The following is a 20,723-nucleotide window of genomic DNA, read 5'->3' as shown; positions in this document are numbered from 1 at the left end:
ACCAAGTAAAGACTGAAATATACTGGAAGGTGGGGATGTCCTAAAAGCATTGAAACAGAGATGGAAATTACAGAAAGCTGTATGAAAAGTAGCTTCATGTATAGGGAAGAAGTGGTCCTGCCCACAAATTGTCCACACAAGACTGCATGCACGTTAAGTTGGCAAGTTAATAGCAGTATGAGAGGGAACATGATAAGTACTTCCAAATAATTCTGAATTGTCTAAGATGTAAATTTAAAAAATGCAGGACCAGTCAGGGTAGTTTGGGGTGAGAAAGGAAAGGTAAAAAATAGATCAAATTTAGGAAAGAAATCTGTGGCTATTAGGAAGATTTCTTGACTTTGAAATACCCGAGTCTAAGACTTTTCTCAGTTTCGAATATATGGGAATGAGCAGAAACAGAGCAATTTCACCCCATACCATTGGCAGGTGGAGTAAGGTATCTGACCCCCACTACACCTGACTCTCCCAGGCCATTTTAATCCTAGGTCTCCGTATCTTAGCCACAGGCTTGTTGAGCGGAAAGATTCTGCCTCTTCATTTATGCTGGAGGAAATCATGCAAGCAGGTTTTCACCATCAACTAGTGGCAGCCAAGATGCATTTCCTACTGCGTCATCTGTCCCTTTGTCTGTCCAGCTGACCATCATTCATGGAGCGAGGCTGGGAGAGGCGTGCAGTCAGCAACTCAGAGTGAAGTGTAGAGAATACTTGAACAAATCCTGGAGCCACACAAGTGCCACTGCTGTGCTGTGAGGCCCTATGTCCTGCTGTGTCCATTAGATAGAGGTGTATGAAGAAGAAGATGGCTTCTGTGGGCATGTTCAAAGCAAGTATTATCAATGGCTCTTTACTCCTGAAGGACACATCCATTAAATAAAGATATATGTGCTTCCTTTATTTTATCGCAAATGTTGTGAGAGCTGATATTCCTCTTAAGGGCCTATTTTATTTTCTAAGTACATTACAATTTTTTTATGTTGCAGAGAAACATCCATAAAATATGATCCCACAGTGCTCAGAAAAAGTAGGCAGAGAAAGGGAACCTTTTTATTCCCCTTAATGAATCTGAGGGGGCTGACTTACAGTTCTTGAGTGTCTGAAGATGGCAAAGATTAATAAAAGAGCAGAAACAAATCAATCATAAGTCTTGTGTTTTATAAATAGATGGCAGAGTTTTGAAGAACTTTTCCATTCTTCATTTCAGCAGCAAGATTAAACCTCAGCTCCTTCCGCAGGACTCTCCCCCTTGAGTTGCATGGTGATTTTTTTCTCTGCAGGAAAGATGGGACCAAAGGAAGAAGGGAAGGAGAGGAGAAAGGAGGAGGGGCTGAAATACATTGATTCCAAGTTTAATTCCAAACAATATTTTAACCTCAACAAAAAAGCTGCAGGGTTGAGAAGACACCACCAGCAAATTCCTGTTCTGTCCCACTGCTTGAGACATCTCCCTGAAGCACGAAAAGCCAGTCACCACTCTGTGAATACGTTATGTCCAAAAAGGAGGCAGAAGTTGCCCCTTCTAATAGCTCCTCAGAGTTATGAGTAAGGAACATGCCTTCCCACCATGGACTGCACCATAGAGGTGCTCCCCAAGTCCCTGCCCAACCTATTATATCCACCCTTCACACTGCAGCACTGCAAGGTGGTATGGGATGAGGCCCAGAGGACATGTAATCACCTTGACCCAAGACAACGTGCTTAGCAGAGAGCAACTACATGGAGCAGAGTTCCAGGCACTGGTTTGGAAACAGGCACCCCAGAGCTGCCTCTGTGCAGCTGCAGAGCAGTATTGAAATCAAGATCAGATATCTTGCCAAAAGATGTGCTTGAGTTAGACACAATGTCTTAGGCTCACCAGAAAAATAATGAGATGAAAATCTACTTTGATTTGATGGTCAGACTGTGCCCTCTGGTCCTAAGACACCGCGTCTCCATTAATTGCAGCAGATTGAACAGAGCTTTTCTCAAGACAACTTTGATATTTCATTGTTATATTAAACCATTAGGCGTTTCGCTTACCTTTTCTGAGCTGCATGTTGTCTTTTTTAGGACTGGGGTTCATATAATAGGCAGTATATCTTCTTTCACAAAGTTGTCCAAATTGTGTTTGAGTATCAGTCTTCCTCAGGGCCAAGAGGACTGCTCTAAATTGGAAAAAGTTTCAGCTGAGATTCTGAACATAGGCATGAGAGAAAATCGGGTGACTTTTATATTGCATATTGGTCATTAGGAAAAGAGTTTCCAGTTCATTCTACAAATATTCTCTAGCAAAATTCTGTAGTTGCTCAAAACTTCTTTGCAGAATCACTGACACAGGCATTTCCTTTGCATTTCATGACATTTTAATGGTCTTCTTGTTACACTAGGGCTTACTATTCTTTACAGTGCACAAAAAGCAGTTTTCACTCAGTAATAGCTATTTTCTTGGTCCCCTCTATAACTAAGTCAAATGAGATTCCCATAGCTTAATTTTCCATGTTCTGCACAAGCAGGTCAGTTTACAACTCGGTGGAAGCCAAACTAGTTGCCCAGTTTCAGTATCTATGTTTACCCAGAAATTCTCTCCTCTAAAGCAAGTATCATTCATTAGGAACACGCTTATTCCGCTTCTGAAAGGTCAACACTAGCCTTTTCCCTTTAAAATATCCCCCAGACTAGGGTGAATTCTTAGATGACCAGGTATCCCCCAGGCAGGTAAGAACTGCTGTTATTCCTTCTGAAAAAAGTAATAGTGATGCAAGACTCCATATTGTGTTCTCAGGTACTGAGAAACCTTGGGTTCTCTGTTAAACATAAAAACCTAACCATGTCCTAAGACCTAGCGTAACAGCCAGACGCTCAGAAGCCATTAGTTTTCTGTTAACTCTTAGATGGTCCAGGAAGTCAGATGTGCCCAGTAAAGATGGAGGAGAAGTCTCTCATCCTGCTAATCATTGCATTATTTCGCTGCTTTTGGTGCAGTTGCTTCTCTTAATTAAGTGAAATGAGGCCCTTTAAAGTTCCCACCATAAAATCTCACTTAATTCATCATAAATAATATCTCCAGAGCTCATCTATAGTAATAAAAATATATAGCGCATTGATTAAAACTGCTGCAATTTATACATATTAAATTTAAAGATGTATTATGGGGCATAATTCCTTAACTATGACACTCTAGTTTGCATTTCATTAAAAATTCAGGACCGGAGATTGCCATGCAGTGGCAAAAACAATAGAACTCAATGAAACAATTTCCCTAGTCTCTGTTGGAAGCAATCCTTTCCCTGAAAAAAGTGGCAGTAATAGTATTTTCTAGTTTTGGAAATGAGTGGTCAAGGCAAGGTTCAGGATCTTGAGTATCTCCAGGGAAGGAGACTCCACAACCAATTCCAATGCTCGGTCACCCTCACAGTAAAGAAGTTCTTCCTCACATTCAGGTGGAAGTTCCTGCCTTTTACGTTATGCCCGTTGCCTCTCTTCCCATTGACTGGCACCAGTGAGAGGAGTCTGGCCCCATCCTCTTGACATCCTCCCTTCAGATACTTAAACACATTGATCAGATCCCTCCTGAGCCTTCTCCTCCTGGTTGAACAGGCCCAGCTCCCTCAACCTTTCCTCACATGAAAGACGCTTCAAGACCCTAAATAATTCTAGTAGCTCTTCACTGGACTTGCTTCAGGAGCTCTATGTCTCTCTTGCACTGGGAAGCCCAGAACTGGACACAGAATTCCACCTGAGGCCTCACCAGGGCTGAGTAGAGAGGGAGGTTTACCTCCCTCAACCTACTGGCAATGCTCTTCCTGATGCAGCCCACGATACCATTGGCCTTCTTGGCCGCAATGGCACGTTTCTAGCTCATGGACAATTTGTTGCCCACCAGGACCCCCAGGTCTCTCTCTTCAGAGCTACTTCCCAACCTGTACTGGTGCATGGGGTTATTCCTTCCCAGGGGCAGGATCCTGCACTTGCATTTGTTGGATTTCAAAAGATTCCATCTCTCCAGCCTGTCTAGATCCTTCTGAATGACAGCGTAGGACTCCAGGGTACCAGCCACTCCTCCCGGTTTTGTATTGTCATCAAACTTGCTGAGGAAGCACTCTACCCATCCAAGTCATTGAGGAGTAAGTTAAACAATACTGGAACCACTACTGACCCTTGGAGGACAACACTAGTTACACATCTCCAACTAGACTCTGTGCCACTGTTTTTAACATGTTCAGTAGCTGTAAACAGCATTGCCTGTTAGGTTTAATCATTAAGTATTTCCTTCCCGTTTGTTTAAAACAAGACAAATGCAGAAACTGAAACTGCAGGTCTGCTCCATCAGAGAGCATTTCATACTGCCAGCAATGTAAATGCACTCCACATTAGCTGAAAGTTCAGCTCTGTAAGACCACTAAAAGCAGCAGTAAGCTCTCATAAAACAAAACAAAACAAAACACTGTATTTTAGATTATTACAGAACATTCCTGGGGAGCCACATTCTGAGCTCCTGAACATTCAGGCTTTCAGCTGATTTCCAGCCTACAGTCCCTCATTGTATTCCTATAGCCAGAGGACATCTTGTGCATGCCACCACATTCATGCATGCCTGAAATAAGCTGTCCACCTACCTGTGCGCTGTCAGTCACCACTTCATTTGCCATGAGCAGGATGGTTTCAGCTTGACCTGCCTTCAACCCATCTGAGTCAGAGTTCTCTTCACATTAGTAAGGATCAGATGAGTGTTTGCTATATGTTTCATTATCCACAAAGCTATTGGCTTCATGTTTTATAGTGATATCAAAATGAAGCTTTGTCCATGCCAGTAACAGTTCCTGTCAAGACAAGGACATACTATGCATTTATTTCCTGTGCACCTGCCATTGTAAACTCTCCCTTTCTACAGAATTGATGCATACAGGCAGTAATCTGCCAGGCTTTCTTCCCAAACAGGCATAGAAATGAAAAAACATTGCACAGGCAAAGCAGTAGAGAGGGGATGTTACTAAAACCCAGTTGTAATTAAGGACAGAAACATTTCTGTTGAAGAGGATAGATTTTCACTTCTGATGCCAACCAAGAGCGAGGCCATTTGAACAAATAAGGCTCCATCAGATTTAAAGCACTCAATGCAGCAAGAGTGGTCTGTGCCAGGTTTTAGCCTGTAGCAAAGGACCCTTTTTCAATGGCACCCATTTACACCTTGAGGGCTGAGCAATGCTATGTCATTCCATCCTCCTCCTCTACCTATCATTCACTGGGCTGAGATCTGCAGTGGGCCAACCTCTCCCCTGAAACCAAGCAGAAACCTCCAAAGCCTGTGGGAGCCTGATGTTGTGTTTGGCTTGAACCCATTCCCAGCCCAAGGGAACTTTCCAGCTAAGGAAACCAAATCTCTGGAATGAAGCAGAATAGAAATTTGATGCATGAAGATGAGCCTCCTGTCCTTTCCAAATGCCATTGACCACTAAAGGTGGTTCCCCCTCCTGCCCTGCTTACCTCTGTGGGGCATCACAGCCAACAGCTCCTCAGATATCCTCTATTGATGAATATTCTTTTAAAGTTAACCTTCATCATAAAACAGGAACAAGATTCTGCTTTATAATTCCCTGGGGATCTTCACTTCAGCCAGCTGTGCTCAAAAAAGGAGAGGAGGGTACAGGAGCTTTCATTGCATGTGTGGAAACACGCAGAAATGCATTGGGAAGTAGAAATACAACTCACAGCTGGGCAATCCCAAGCTGCAGGTCCCCCAAAAAGATGCATCAAAACCTGCTGTGAAAGCAACCCACTTGCCTTTGAGAAAGAGCTGGACTGCTAGCAACCTATGCAGATGCAAGCAGGCAGAGTTTCTCATTAGGGACCTACAGCACCATATATATCCTCTTTTCTTCCACCACTGCCTTTATTTACTTTCTTTTCTAATTATCTGCTTTCTTTTGGAGGGTGAAGGGTAAACAGTCATTACTTGGTGTGCTTTATATCTGAGCTGTTTTCATGAATCCAGGATATTTGCTTCCTTTTGGGCTGCCAAGTGAAAAACCCTACAGCAATTAATGTAAAAAGTGAGGGTTGATTGAGTTTCCAATGTAACAGTGTTGTTCTTAATAATATCAACAATGCTGAAGGCCATTGTCCTGGGTTCAGCAGTAGCAGTCATGTTTCTCCTCCTTGGTAGCTGGTGCAGTGCAGTGTTTTGACTTTCGGCTCGGGAACAGAGCTGATAGAGATGTTTTGGTTTGGCCAAGGACTTTGTGAGCCTCATGCTCTGCCAGGGAGGAGGGGAAGCCAGGAGGAAGCAGAGACAGGACACCTGACCCAAACTGACCAAAGAGGTATTCCATACCACAGTACGTCATGCCCAGGATGTAACTGGGAGTTAGCCGGAAGGGCTGGGAGACTGCAGGGTTGGAGGAGGTATCGGTCGGAGCTTGGTCGGGCTTGGGGGGCGAGTTATCGGTCAGCGGGTGGTGAGGTGTTGTATTCTGTTCCCTTGTTATTTCCTTTATCATTATTATCATTGGTGGTAGCAGTAGTGATTTGTGTTATACCTTAGTTACTAAACTGTTCTTATCTCAACCCGTGGGAGTTGCATTCTTTTGATTCTCCTCTCCGTCCCTCCGAGAGCAGGGGGAGGGCAAGAAAGGGGGGGAAGTGAGCGAACGAATTACCTGACTGGGTTTAAACCACGACAGTTCTTTTTGGCGCCCAACGTGGGGCACGAAGGGTTGAGATAACGACAGATCTGACTGGATTAATAGTCACTCGTCACAATGCTGATTTATTGGGTATCAGAGTTGTTCTTGTTGATCTCACAGCTTCAGACCGTTGTAACTTACGTAGAGCCGGTATTTGCTGTGATAGTGTTTATCAAGTGTGGGGCCTGGGCTAAGGTTCTTGTCTCACTGTGCTTTATGGCAATGGCTTGCAATACGGGTGGCCTCCAGCAGCAGGGCGGGACGGACGTGGCCGTGGACTTGTACCTGGCCGTCCGGCTGCTCTTCACCGTCCTGGCCCTCACCCTACTCTCCATCTTCGTGAGGCTGCGGGGAACTGAGGGGGAGCGGCCCCGGGAGCCGGCGGCTGCTGAAGCGGCCCGGGAGAGCGGCCCCGGGGACCAAGCGGCGGCGGGAGCGGGGCCGGAGGCCGCGAGGGGACGGCTGCCGGTGGAGGAGGCCGGGGCGGTCGAGGAGCAGAAGGAAGCGGCTGCCGAGCAGCAGGATAAGGCGGCGGAGGAGCCGAGCCCCGCGGCAGAGCCGAGCCCCGCGGAGGAGCCGAGCCCCGCGGCCGAGCCGAGCCCCGCGACGGCCGAGAGCATTCCCAGGCAGCCACCCGCCGAGCCCCAGGAGGATGCCGGAGACCACGCAGCATTTCCCAGCAAGGCAGAGGAGGAAGAGCTGGACTCAGGAAAAGAGAAGCCGGTGGTGGGAGAGCCGGCAAGCACAGCAGCTACACCAGCCACAGTGACAAGTACAGCAGCATCGTTTGAGAGTTCTGAAGGCTCTGAATGGCCTTTGGGTATCCTTGGGACCTGCCTGCTGATTGTGATGGGGATCGGCATGTTGGCACACACACAGGCTGTGTTCTACCCACAACCATTTTGTCTGATCTCAAAAGTTAAGCAGAGTCAGGTTTGGGTCTTGTCTGGGGTTAGACAACAGTATAGGGGGACCAAGAGATTTTCCCCAAGGCTGGAGAGTCATGAGTGGCAGGGTGTGTGGGACAGTATGGGCAAGTATCTAGTCCACTGGGCTCCTCCAGTGCTTTGGAAGCGTCGGAGATGGAAGGCAGCTGTATGGAGTCCCCAGCAACAAGCTGCAGAAACTGCTTAAGGGGACAGTGAATTATTTTAAGCCTGGTGGGCCCATGGCACTTCACGCCACCAGAGCAGAGATGATAGGGACTGGTCCATGCACTAAGATAAGAGTGCACCGAGATAAGAGTGATGGTATATTGAAAATGTGGGATCTGAGCATGACATGAATGGTATGGAATAAGGGGTGGATAATGTCCTGGGTTCAGCAGTAGCAGTCATGTTTCTCCTCCTTGGTAGCTGGTGCAGTGCAGTGTTTTGACTTTCGGCTCGGGAACAGAGCTGATAGAGATGTTTTGGTTTGGCCAAGGACTTTGTGAGCCTCATGCTCTGCCAGGGAGGAGGGGAAGCCAGGAGGAAGCAGAGACAGGACACCTGACCCAAACTGACCAAAGAGGTATTCCATACCACAGTACGTCATGCCCAGGATGTAACTGGGAGTTAGCCGGAAGGGCTGGGAGACTGCAGGGTTGGAGGAGGTATCGGTCGGAGCTTGGTCGGGCTTGGGGGGCGAGTTATCGGTCAGCGGGTGGTGAGGTGTTGTATTCTGTTCCCTTGTTATTTCCTTTATCATTATTATCATTGGTGGTAGCAGTAGTGATTTGTGTTATACCTTAGTTACTAAACTGTTCTTATCTCAACCCGTGGGAGTTGCATTCTTTTGATTCTCCTCTCCGTCCCTCCGAGAGCAGGGGGAGGGCAAGAAAGGGGGGGAAGTGAGCGAACGAATTACCTGACTGGGTTTAAACCACGACAGCCATAATCCATTAGTACTGGGGAGTTTAATATAAGAGACAAGGAGATAGCTTATAGCTATCACATGTCTGTTAGGAAACGATTGTGAAAGGTGCTTTATTGCAGAGGATTCGAGACTTACAGAAGTGACGGAACAGGCTGAATGCAGAATGGCACTGCAAGTGCTGGAGGAAGTACTGAGACACCACAGTGTTGTTCATTCTCTTTGCTGCTCCAGCAAAGCTTAGCTGCTACATAGAAGAAGACAAGTCTGTGCACAAGTACTAGATAGGAACCCAGGAGGTATGAATGCTGTTTCAGGTTACCAGACAAGAAGCATAGCAGTAAACATTAAATCTGTTGTCTGTGTATGTCCTAGCAGCAGCAATTTAAAGGAAAACTCATAAAGGCTAAACTTCTTCCTACCAGAAATTCATCTTCTAATTAGCAGTCATCTTCTTATCAAGAAGATGCTGATTGTAGAGGCTTGGAAAAGATCATAAAAGAGATTAACCTGCAGCAATAAGAAACCAAAGGCCAGGGGTTGTACCTCACCTAAAAATGGCAATATCATTTCAGCAGACAACTGTCGCCTGTGACCATCATTCCCTCATTTCTGGACTTCCCAATTGTGTTTCACTGAACTAGGTGCAGCCCCATGGACTGCATCTGACAGCTTCCCTACTTGAGAACGTTTGCACTTACCTTCCACACTCCCAACCACAGAGATGCCAAACCTGGCCTTAAACAAAAACCTATCTAATACCTGGGGTTTTTTCTCCTTTGTGTTTTTATGCTTCTTAATCAAGCAGGAAAAAAAATTAAAAAAGACAAATTATTGCTTTAAATACACAGAGCAGTGTCTGCCTTGAAATGAAAATTCAAAACCATTGCTGTGTTCTAAAAGATCCCTAGGTTACAGGCTTAATATGAAGCAGTTCTCAGTAGAATGTATTTTAGTGGCTTCCCAAATAACAGTCTAACCACGAGTACAGATCTCCTGCATATTCCCACTGTAAATGATCAATTAAAGAACAGGCAGCTGGATGTTTGCAATCTGTCTTTTAGTAAAAATGTCCCTTTCTCTTCCTTAGTTGGAAAATCTCGGCTGGGTCCTGAATGGTGGAGACATTGAGGAGCCTTCATGTTGGGAAAATAACGGGGTCTCTTCCTTTTGTCTTTTTGCTTACACTAATAAGGATCTTCAAGGAAAATCCTGCTAAGCCTTTCTTCCTAAATGCATTCCCCAGCCAGCCTACGACAGTTATTTGTCTTCCAAAAGTCAAGATTTATTGTAGTGAAAAGAGCAGAACACCCATTTTAGCAGTGATCAAAAAGAAACGTTACATATGACTGAGGTCTGCGTGTTATCCACCTTAAAATATCTGACCTTGTTTAGCAGCACTTTATCCATTAAATGTAGTTTTCTGCTATTGCAGACATCACTTTATATGATACACTTCAGACTCTACCTTACATGCAGTCCAGGTTTTTGCTCTTGTTCTTCCTACTGGAAGACAGATTAGAAATCTGATTAATAGCTAGAAGCCTTTTCAAATATTCATTCTCAGTGTATTCATAGGTAAAATACACTCATTTGCTCTTGGGCCAATGCTAAATGTACCTTTTCTTTCTCTGATTTTTATCTCTCTGATTCATGTATAGACACCAGTCCTAAGGAATACAGTCTTACCTACTTAAATATGGTGCAGCCTAGAAATAGTGTCCTAAAATCAGGTAGTCCCCAGCATTCATAACTCCTATAGCTGTCAAATGATGAACTCCTGAGCTACATCTCTATCAGCTATACACTTCCAGTGTGTATGTAAGACCTAAGCAGCTCAGAGTTATTCAATACTCAACTGATAAAATCCAGACACTAGCCTCTTCAGTCATTTCCAGCTGATCAGATCTCTATTTATAGATCAGTTTTGTTGTTAAGCTGAAGCCCATGACACAAGTTTTCACATACTGCAGTTAAGGTGATGATTTTTGTTCTGTTGTATTGCACTGGCCCCTTTAAATTTTGGCACTCAAGCACAGATGGAAGAATTTGATTCGTAGGAGAATTTGATTCCTAGGATGAACACACACAGTATTAATCAATGACTGGTGTCGTGTATAATCTTCTTCATGACCAGAAATGCACAGGTCCAGAGACACTCTATACTTGCCAAATGGGAAGTGCTCACTCATTTCAATTCAGAGCAAAAGGAATGTTTTGCAACCCCAAACCAAGGAAAATTGTGACTGGGGCACCAAACCTTGTGAAATGCCATCAGAATAACCTGCATTTTGTTTATCTGAATCGTGAGCTCAATCAGGAAAGGCAAATTTTAGGAAGATTAAATTTTGACAAACGTAGTATTTCCTTACTTGAGGGTGAGCACAATCCAGGTGTGATCCCACAGATAAGTCCTACAAAGCACACAGAGTGCTGGAGCTTCAGACAGGGCTCTTCCTGCAGTACAGACCCTGTTTTGGCAAGAGTTCTCACCAGGCTGAGCTCCAATAGAACACCTCGTTATGTCCAAGATCCACCAGAATTCCTCAGGTGATGCTGAGAGGTCTTTCCTTCTGCTACAAAATACTCAAAATCATCCAGGATCATCCCCAGATTGTTCCATTCTCCAGGAGAGCGACAAGATGAAAGTGTTTAAAGTGTGAATTCTGTCTTTTAGTACTGGGATGCACAGAGAGACAAGTTTAATGGTTGAGATGAAAGTCAATACATGGTTTGTAGGGACGACAAAAGAATAAAGTTCACTTCTTTTGCTTGGAAAAGATGTCTTTTTTCCCCCTCTTCTCATCCTCTGCGGCAGCTGGATCATTTTTATTCCTATGTGAGGAAGGAAGCAAACCCAGAAAATTTCATCTTGAAAAGTAAACACTCCTAATAATATTTCACACTGGAGAAGTATCTCCCTTAGTGCATGCCAATTCTCTAAAGCAAAAATCTCTTAAGGCAGCACATTGAAATTACATAAAGAGATTGTTCTTTTACTTTCTCCAGCCCAACCCACAAAAAAGCAGCTATTTGATTTCTATGTTATACACTGCCTGTTGTTTGTCAGCAGGAAAAACTTCAGGGTTCTAAAAATGCTTATTGCTTTGAAAGCAATAATGAAAACTGTGCTTGCCTTCAGATCAGCTATCACAGTTTTTTCCTGCAGAGACTAAGAGAAATACGGAGAGGTGAAATTCCATGTTCTTATGGATAAAATAGTCTTTAAAGTAGTGCATGAGGAGTTAGCTGTATTGAAATTAATGGGTCCCATGAAGCTAAATCCCTGCTCACTACTTATAAAACTTAAAAGATAGCAAATTTGGAATCTTGATCATAAAACACAAATTAAATCAACACAATCTACTTCAGAGAGCACAAATATCTTCCATTTCATTAGGAAATAATAAGCCACGCTGGCATTTGGACAGAAATGCAGCCTGCTTATTGGAAGACACATCTTTTTCATAGCAGAGCTTTTCGCCCATAGATCATTATCAGCATCACAGGGTCTCCACAGTACGATGGTTCTCACATCAGAAGGAAGCTCTTGATTTCCTTCACGGATGGTGGGAAGCTTGCCATAATCCCAGCCATGATTTCATTTCATCTCCAATGGAGCTATGATAATGCACTGAAATAAAAGAAACTCTAATATTTCTCAGCCTAAGGAGAGAAACAGGACCAAGGTCAGAAGGGTATGCAAGGCAACCAGAAGAGACATTATTGGATGGAGGTTATGCAATATATCAGCACAGAAGTGGTGAGAAAACCCATGTTTTCTAAGCCTGATTGTTTCTAACCTGGCTGTTAGACCAGGAGTCAGAAGATGACAGCACAGTGGCAGCGAGCGGCACATGGGCTGAGCCTGACACAGAGGCACTGTGAAACAGGAGCATGTGCCTTGAGGTGCAGCTGAGAAAACAGAGTTTGGCAATGCTTGGGAACTCTCCAAGCTCTGCACTAGCTCATGCTGACCATCTTAACTGGAAGTTGAGCAACCCAAAGGGCACAGAAACTGTGCAGCCGGGAGGAAATCTTTAGAGAGGACTCTAAGACTGATGGAGCTTCCAGAAACCTTTTTGAGAAAGTCTTTCTGTTCTCCATCCCCACCTCCTGCACTTCTCACGGATCTATAGAGGTGATCTCTCAGAGTTACCTTATTTACTCCACTTCTGAAGTGTCCACTTTCAGGCACCTTCCATCCCGCTATGCTTTTATGTTCACCTCATTCCTTCCCTAAAAGGCCTTTCTTACCTGCAGCACAGCAGGTAGCTGGGTTTCAATACTGTATGTTCTTCATTGGGTGTTTTTATTTCTCTGTTTCCACTGATGCATTTTTACCAGATAAGTGCTTGTTAAAGGCCAAATCATACCCCAGTGCTCTAAAACCAAAGTGGCAGCACTGGTTACAGAACACCTACAAAAGATTAAATCCACTGTGAAAAGTTTAATTGCTTTCCCTTTCCACTGCTTCAACTGCTCATTTGAAAAATGACTGCAAAGTGCTGTCAAACAGCTTCATCCAATTTCCCTCTAGTGCCCAGGTGAATATGGGCAGTGGCCCAAGTCTAAAAATAGGAAAACTGGGGCAGCTGAAGTTCATTTCCAGGCTAAGGAAGACCAGAGATGAAAACGAACCTGGTCCTGAATGCAGCTTTGCCTGTTTTCCCTGATACGTTTTTGCATGCTCAGTGGCACAGCAGTTGTCTCTCTTTCATTACATGCACAAATAATATATTGGTATTACACTTAAAACATCTTTTCTGTGGCTATAAATAACGGAAAATCTTAATCTGGAAAGAAAGGCCCTTTAAAACCCCCTGCACAGCAAACTGGATATTTTATTTTTGAAAGCTTGATTCATTCCCCTGTTTGCTCACCACTTTAGAAGCAAGAACGGGTAGCTGTAAAAGGGACCCTTCCTCACTGTTGTGGTCTTTCTTCACCTTCTGCTTCCCATCAGAAGTTTAGCATTTGTTCAAAAGTTATGTTCCTCTTCCCCCCCACCCCCAGATACAGAATATACCATCGTGTTCCTTCATACATAAACATTCCCCCGAAAATAGTAACTAAGCAGCACAATGATGTGCCCCCTTTACTGTCATTTCTTCCTGTCTAAACCAATGGAATAGTCAACTCTCTGCTAGATGCAAGGTGAGCTAGCAAGGGGGCCTCTGCTTGCTGCCTTGGGGACCTGCTTGCTGGATCTCAGACAAGCCTGAAACTGGGCTACTCATCTGCTGCATGTCATGAGGTGAACAGGACCATAGAATCAACTCAGAAAATGATCCATGATTCTGCTTCTTAGCAACCTTAGGCAAAAGTGAGAGGCAGGGATGAAAATGAGACCTCCTATAAAGTTGGTCACTTACCACACACTCAGCATTACCATAGACTGGATGGTTACACTGACAATCAATCAACTGTGGGTTCAGCTTTCTTCTTTCATTCAAGGGAAACTATTACTTTGCTTTGTATCTACATGCACACACATGAAGATACTCTGAGGGCTGGAGCACCTCTGCTATAGAGACAGGCTGAGAGAGCTGGGCTGGTTCAGCCTGGAGAAGAGAAGGCTCCTGGGAGACCTTAGAGCAGCTTCCAGTGCCTAAAGGGGCACTGGAGAGGGGCTTTTGACAAGGGCCTGTAGGGACAGGACAAGGGGGAATGGCTTTAACCTGACAGAGGGGAGACTGAGATGAGACATTAGGAAGAAATCTTCCCTGTGAGGATGCTGAGGCACTGGCACGGGTTTCCCAAAGAGGCTGTGGCTGCCCCATCCCTGGCAGTGTTCAAGGCCAGGTTGGACGGGGCTTGGAGCAACCTGATCCAGTGGAGGGAGTCCCTGCCCATGGCAAGGGGTTGGAACTGGATGAGCTTTAAGGTTCCTTCCAACCCAAACCATTCTATGATTCTATGATTCAATGTCTCAGCCAGGCTTGGTCCACTGCCTGGAAATCCTGCCAGCCAATCACTCCCAGGCACCACTGTGATAAATGCTAACACTTCCAAAAACCATCACCAGTGAGGAGCCCTGATACCTGCATGGGAACCAGAGCATAGTCTTCAGCCATACATTTTGCCTCCACATGTCCTCGAGAGCAAACCCGATTGCATGAAGTTGCTTACTCACAAGTGGAACCTGTTTATGAAAAGCTTAGCAGGGTAAATGGCCTCAGAGGACCATCACCCAGCACCTACCTGAACGACACAAGAGGGACAAATCCAGACTGAAAGGGATATTTTAACCTGCTTGTTGATAACTACCGGTGTAATCAGCACAGGATCTGAAGCTATCTGCAGCTTTTTACCCTACAAAGCAAATAAATCTGGCAGGCCAAAGGGGTTGCCACATTTTCTCCAGTGCTGTGATCAAAAGCTGCCTGTGCTGCAATTCTGTAAAGCCTCAGCCTCATGGAGTGAGTGTCAGCATAGCAGTTTTCATTTCAGTGCTGCTGTCTGGAGAGGTTTGTAGGAGATGCAGCCGCAGGGTCTGTAAAACTCATGCAGTTCATCTTCAGATGGCATGAAAAAGGTGTTTGTTGCCATTTCATAACTTTGATTGATAAATTCCTCAAAGCTGTCCTTGGCTTTTATGTCAACAGGATAAAGCAGGCTTTCCTGCCTCAAACCTTTGTCTGCCCATCAAAAATACACGTGCCTACTCCTTCCCTCGAGGACAGTGAACCCTTAGGGAGGGTGGACAGAGCTACCTTTGCCGTGTCCATCAAGCCAGCTAGGTTAAAGCACTCACCTCCTAGATGAAGAATGGGACATGAAACGGGAGGAGGACTCATTCCCATCGATTGTTTTCTTGGCAGCAGCATGAGGTTCAGGGCTCCGGGCTCCTAGACAGACATTTCTCCTCCCCCCTCCACCACATTCTGCTGTAGCAAGGCAAGTGTGTCTGGGAACATGCTGGGGACTGGATCCCAGCTGAAAGTAGCCCTTCAAAAATAGCAATTTTAAACTGAATCATTTTCCAAATCACACTCTAAAATTACTTCCCTTCCTGGCAAGCTCCCTGCAGCTCTTTAGTACGCAGGCAAGCATGGATGTGGAGGATGCAGGCTTCTCAGTAGCTGCACCAGTCCTATTCTGCAGGTTCTTGCACCCATCCATCCCTCCTCCCTGCAGCACTGTGAACTTAAACCCTTCTTTGAAAACAGGGGCCATCCCTCTCACCTTAACAGAGAGGTTTACAAAGAGCTTTTCCTCTTTCCTCCAAATTACTGCCAAAACAAACAGCAAGCTGAGGAACACTTTGGTTTCTTCATTGGCCATTCAGTGCTTTCAAAAACTCAGCCATTCACTTGAAGAGCTGAAGGATGTTGATCTCTTCTGGTTGTGCTGAACCAGGTGAGAGACAAAAAAAAAGCCCCAACAAGGTGACTGGTTTGATGCCTAATAGTATACATGAACTCAACAGTAATTTGTGTATTCAGAAATTATCCTTTGTAGGGTCTCTGAAACACTGCAGAGCTGCTTCTCCCTGAGTTGTAGACTAATATCTTTCCATTATTAAAATGTATTAAAAATCCTTTGCATGCTGAGACACTGACTGAGATTTCCCTGCGCAAAGCAATAATGGGAAACAAATTAGCAAAACTAATGCAGGAAGAACATAACCCACCAGAGTGGAAGGTTAGCCCATAAAATGTGAAGCTTCATACCACCAAAGCCTGAGATGAAATTAAGCCGTGTGAATACAGAACCAACAGCACAAAACGCAGGGTGCCTTCATTGACGTTACTGGCACCAGAGAACACATTAATGTGCTCAGGATGCTCAGAGCACTATACAGGATCAGGCCTTTTGAAATTGGCTATTCATCACATCCAAATTGAATGTAATTGTCAGCCCTGAAGAGCTAATTGGATTATTCTCTCTCAGTGCTAACAGTGAAAGTGAGAAAGCAGGTTAGATTATCACTGGGCCTTAGGCAAAATTAAACAAGACCATTGCATAACTATTCATAAATAAGCAGGAAGAATGCAGGAGTCTCCCGATTTAAACAGCAATTGTCTTCTGTTTCTCTTCAGCCTGTGGAAACATTCCCCTACTAAACCCACCCCTTCAGTTACAGTCCTCCTGTTTCAGTACAGCTTAGCATCCTCTAGCAGTTAGACCTAGCAGCTCAAGACTGCCACATAGCTGACTCCTACCTCTCACCCTGACTTGATTTTGAGTTTGGGAGTACAAGAAAGGGATCTCGCAGGATTCCCAAGTTTATCTCATCAGCTCCTTTGGTTCTGCTCTCATGGAAGAGTCCTCCTGACAAAGTAACAAGGGCTTATACAGCTTATACTTGACAACAGTTTCAGCCCAAGACTCAAGGTGGACCCCCTGATAGCCAACCCATAAAACTACTTGGTTTTCAACCCAGCTGGCTGCAGTAAGTAACTCATGGCTTCAAGATCATCCATAAACCTGTCTGTTTCTCTCTTCCCTCACTAAAAATACTCATACAGACAGGAGATGAGTATAAATGAACATTTGGGTCACCAGGCTTGTCCTTTGCTTCAAAACCCATGAAAGTACCCTGAGAGGATGAGGAGGCATTAGCAAATTCTGAGGCTCCTTGGAAACATCGTATTTTTTCCATAATACTCCATGATTATTATACTTTTCACTGTCTCAGTCTATCATCACACTAAGTAGAGTACCAGGAAGAACTTGTCCTCCATCCCAAGCATTCAGCTTTTTAACTTAGAAAACTGGCATATTCACTTACGTTATGCATTATGCCTGAAGCCCTTGCTTACTATGCTACCAACATTCTGATTGCATAGACTACCAACTGCCTCATCCATTTCATTTAATTACAAAGTAATACCAAAGCAGAGACGACCCCCTTAAATCCAGGAGGAGTTACAGGCGAAGAAGAGGATCAATTCACTGCCTGCGCAGTTTGTTGAGCATCCAGACTAACCATAAGGCCACTCACTACATTTACATTCAAACTGTGTGAGACACTTTCAAATAATTCCTTGACACATTTCTATGCCAATGCAGTGGTAAAAAGCTCCTAAATTATGCACTTGATTTTTTTCCTCAGCAGATACTCACCGCAACATCAGTGGGGACACGTACAAGTGAAGCTTGTATTAAAACCAGCTGTGGAGGTCTTCATACCCCTGAAGTCCAAAGAAGTGGTCTTGCCAACTTGCTTGTCATTCACATGGTCAAACCATAGTTGAGAATTTAAGGATTTTACCCACAAAAGAAAAGAGAAAGACCCGTTCCCCTGAAAGGAATAACAATAAGTGGGCTGTGTAAGGTTTAAAATACCACCTTAAACTTTATCCTTTAATAATGAGATGTGATGCTCAGTGTTACGACCTATTTTCAGACAATGGCTTAATTAAACATCTAATGAATGCATCCCATTTCTTTGCAGGAGCTCCACTCTAAACAGGCAAGCTAATAATGTAAACATCACTGGTTGATTACTAAAATAATTGCTTTTCCTGGCAAACAAAATGGCTGGTGCCAGCCATCCAATGCACCTGCAGGGCAGGGGCCTCATTTTGGCTTACTGATTCACAGTTGAGCATCAGCTTTAAGAAGAAATCCTAAGGGAAAGGTTTTGAAGGGGGTGAGATTTTCACCTGGAGATTTGGCTCACTTAATCAAGCAAACTTATAAACCCATCATTCATTAACCAAATGTCTGCTTTTAAGGAGTTGTCCCCAAGCAGAGACACAGCAGCAGCAGCTTCAGGATGTTTCCTCAAACAAATCTGCATCAGATTAACCAAAACCGTGACCTTCCTCTAAGCCAAAATCCTGCAGCTGTGGAGGGTTTGCATCCAGATTATGGAGGTTTCTTTTCCAGAAGTTACTTTAGAAAGAACCATGCATTTTCAGCAAGGCTTTAATGAAAAAAAAGATGGACATTTCACCCGCCACCCCCCACCCCACCCAGCTTCATAGCCAAAAAACTGAGTGATTTTGCAAAACGGTGACAAATTTTCAAGGCTCCAAGTAAAAAAACTCTCAGTGAAATGTGTTGTCAAAACATTTTGAAAGTCTGTCAACAGCTCTAATTCTTAGAAACCATGATCTGGTGACGCTTGAAATATTGTCTTGTCCATGCTGAAGCAGCTAAACCGTGTTCCTTGCTGCTTCAGCTTAGTGGTTTTTACTGCATGGAAAGTTACCGGCATGCTTTCGTATCTATTGCGTGATTCTTTCAGCTATTTGTCATCCCACCAGTGTCATCCTGCCATACCCAGGGAATCTCCAGATATGAGAGCTCCTCCAGTGTCAGTTAGCTTCTACACCTTGGCAAGTTTCAGTCCTGCAACCCAAGGAAGGAGATGATTTTTAAGTCTCCACCATAACCCCAGAGGGGAGAGCCCATGGCATGAAGATGAGTTACACAGTCATTTCAAACCATCTTCCCACTAAAAACATAGACTCATAAAACAGTTTGGGTTGGAAGGGACCTTAAAGCTTCTCCAGTCTCAACCCCCTGCCATGGGCAGGGACACCTTCCACTAGAGCAGGTTGCTCCAAGCCTCATCCAAACTGACCTTGAACACTGCCAGGGACTGGGCAGCTACAGCTTCTCTGGGCAATATCCTTGCAATTCCACCTACGTGCACAGTAGCTGAAATTGCTGAGCACTCCAGAGAACTGGACCCACATTTTTTAATGTTTTCAAAGAGAGGGGGGGACAGAGGGAGGGGGAAGGAACAGTCGTATTTCCCCTACAAACACAAAATTACCAGGAATCCAAACCCCAATATCCAGCTGCAGCAACAGAATTCCCATGTCTTCAGGTAAATCAGCTTAGATTTACAGCAATGGATTGCATGTCACCATTCCTGGATTACGGAAGTGGAAATTATTTCTAACTACAGCCATTGGCACTAAATGGTTCGTATCTGACCCATTTTATTAAGTCCTTAAGTGCTGTTACTTCCCACTGCTACAGGCTTTGTGATTTATTGGTTTACTTGCTTTAACTTTATGTGGGTTTAGTATTCAGAATGGGGCACAACTGACACTTGGTAATAGGAGACACTTTTTTCTTATGGATTGCCTTATTGGCTGCCTTGAGCATAACAGGAGACTGGAGATCTTTGACACTTCTGCTCACTTTCCTTCCACCTCTACTGAACAAAATGCTTTAGCACAAAAGCAATAATGGCAAAAAGCAAAGTTTAAACAAGTTAGTGGCTATCAAAACGCGACATTTGAGTATTTTGTAAACTAAGTTGTTGCATTGTATCTGTGGCCTTTTCCTTGGAAGCTTAGGTGTAAAACCAAGCCAGTTTCTTCAGCTGGAGGGTAAGAACAGTCTGTGAGGAAGGGAAGAAATTCTCCCGTTACAGATGTGGCCGGTAACATGAAACCAAAGGGCAGAGCAAAATCTCTCAGATCCAAAATAAGAAATAAATGTGTGAAGTAGAGCTGCGGAGAAATCCTAGCAATGGTAAATATCCATTTGCTAAAAGACATCAAGCGGCTACCTAGAGGCAGCAGGGATCTTCTGTATGAAAAATACAAACCCCAGGTTATCATCCCCTTCACGCGGGTTTGCAGCACTGGCATCACTCCCATCCTCTTTGAAATACTTGATAAAAACAACAGGAATGTTATTATTTACTACAAGTCTCCCGTGAAAGGACTGCAGTTCTTGCTGCAGCCTAACGGATAAGAACTCGGCTACACTGTTTGTTCCAAGACAAGCAGCAAAGAAAGAATCCACCGGCTGGGGGGAAAAGACATTACCGTTCAGCCGCTAGCTAAGATTGAATGGGCATTTGGCACCGATCCCCAGATTTATCGTTTTCTTGGGTCTAACTTCGTGCAGCCCAAAACCTGGAGTCAGATCAGAAACAACAATTCGTGCACCTCGGAATGGTCGGTATTAATTACTTAACGCTACACCAGCTCCCTCAAAAACACCTCTCCCGGCACCAGGCATAGAAAGGATGGTTTAAACCTAAAAACCCACTGCAGGGGCAAAGCGCATCGCACACATTGACGAGGGGGCAACCGCGTTTGCTTTGTCCGCCAAACTCCGGTGGCGCCCGGGGGGGACCCGGCAGCCGTCCGGTTCCGCGGCGGTGAGGGCAGGGAGCGGCATGGAAAGAGCAAGGAAAGGGAAGAGAGGGAAAGGAAAGGCAGGGCAGGGCAGGGCAGGGTAAGGTAAGGCAGGGCCGCCCCGCCCCGTCCCGTCCCTCCCCCGG

General features: G+C 44.7%; 1 protein-coding gene across 1 annotated transcript in view; it reads right to left on the bottom strand.

Moving 5' to 3' along the window:
- The window catches only part of EPCAM (epithelial cell adhesion molecule), a 293,898-nt gene that overhangs the window by 164,105 nt on the left and 109,070 nt on the right, over nt 1–20,723 (bottom strand). The window lies entirely within an intron of this gene.

The sequence above is a fragment of the Pezoporus wallicus genome, unplaced genomic scaffold (assembly GCF_028554395.1).
Source record: "Pezoporus wallicus isolate ANWC-B61680 ecotype Strahan unplaced genomic scaffold, APGP_CSIRO_Pwel_v1 contig_7339, whole genome shotgun sequence".
NCBI classification, from domain to species: Eukaryota; Metazoa; Chordata; class Aves; order Psittaciformes; family Psittacidae; genus Pezoporus; species Pezoporus wallicus.
This window is presented reverse-complemented; position numbering and strand designations above follow the sequence as displayed.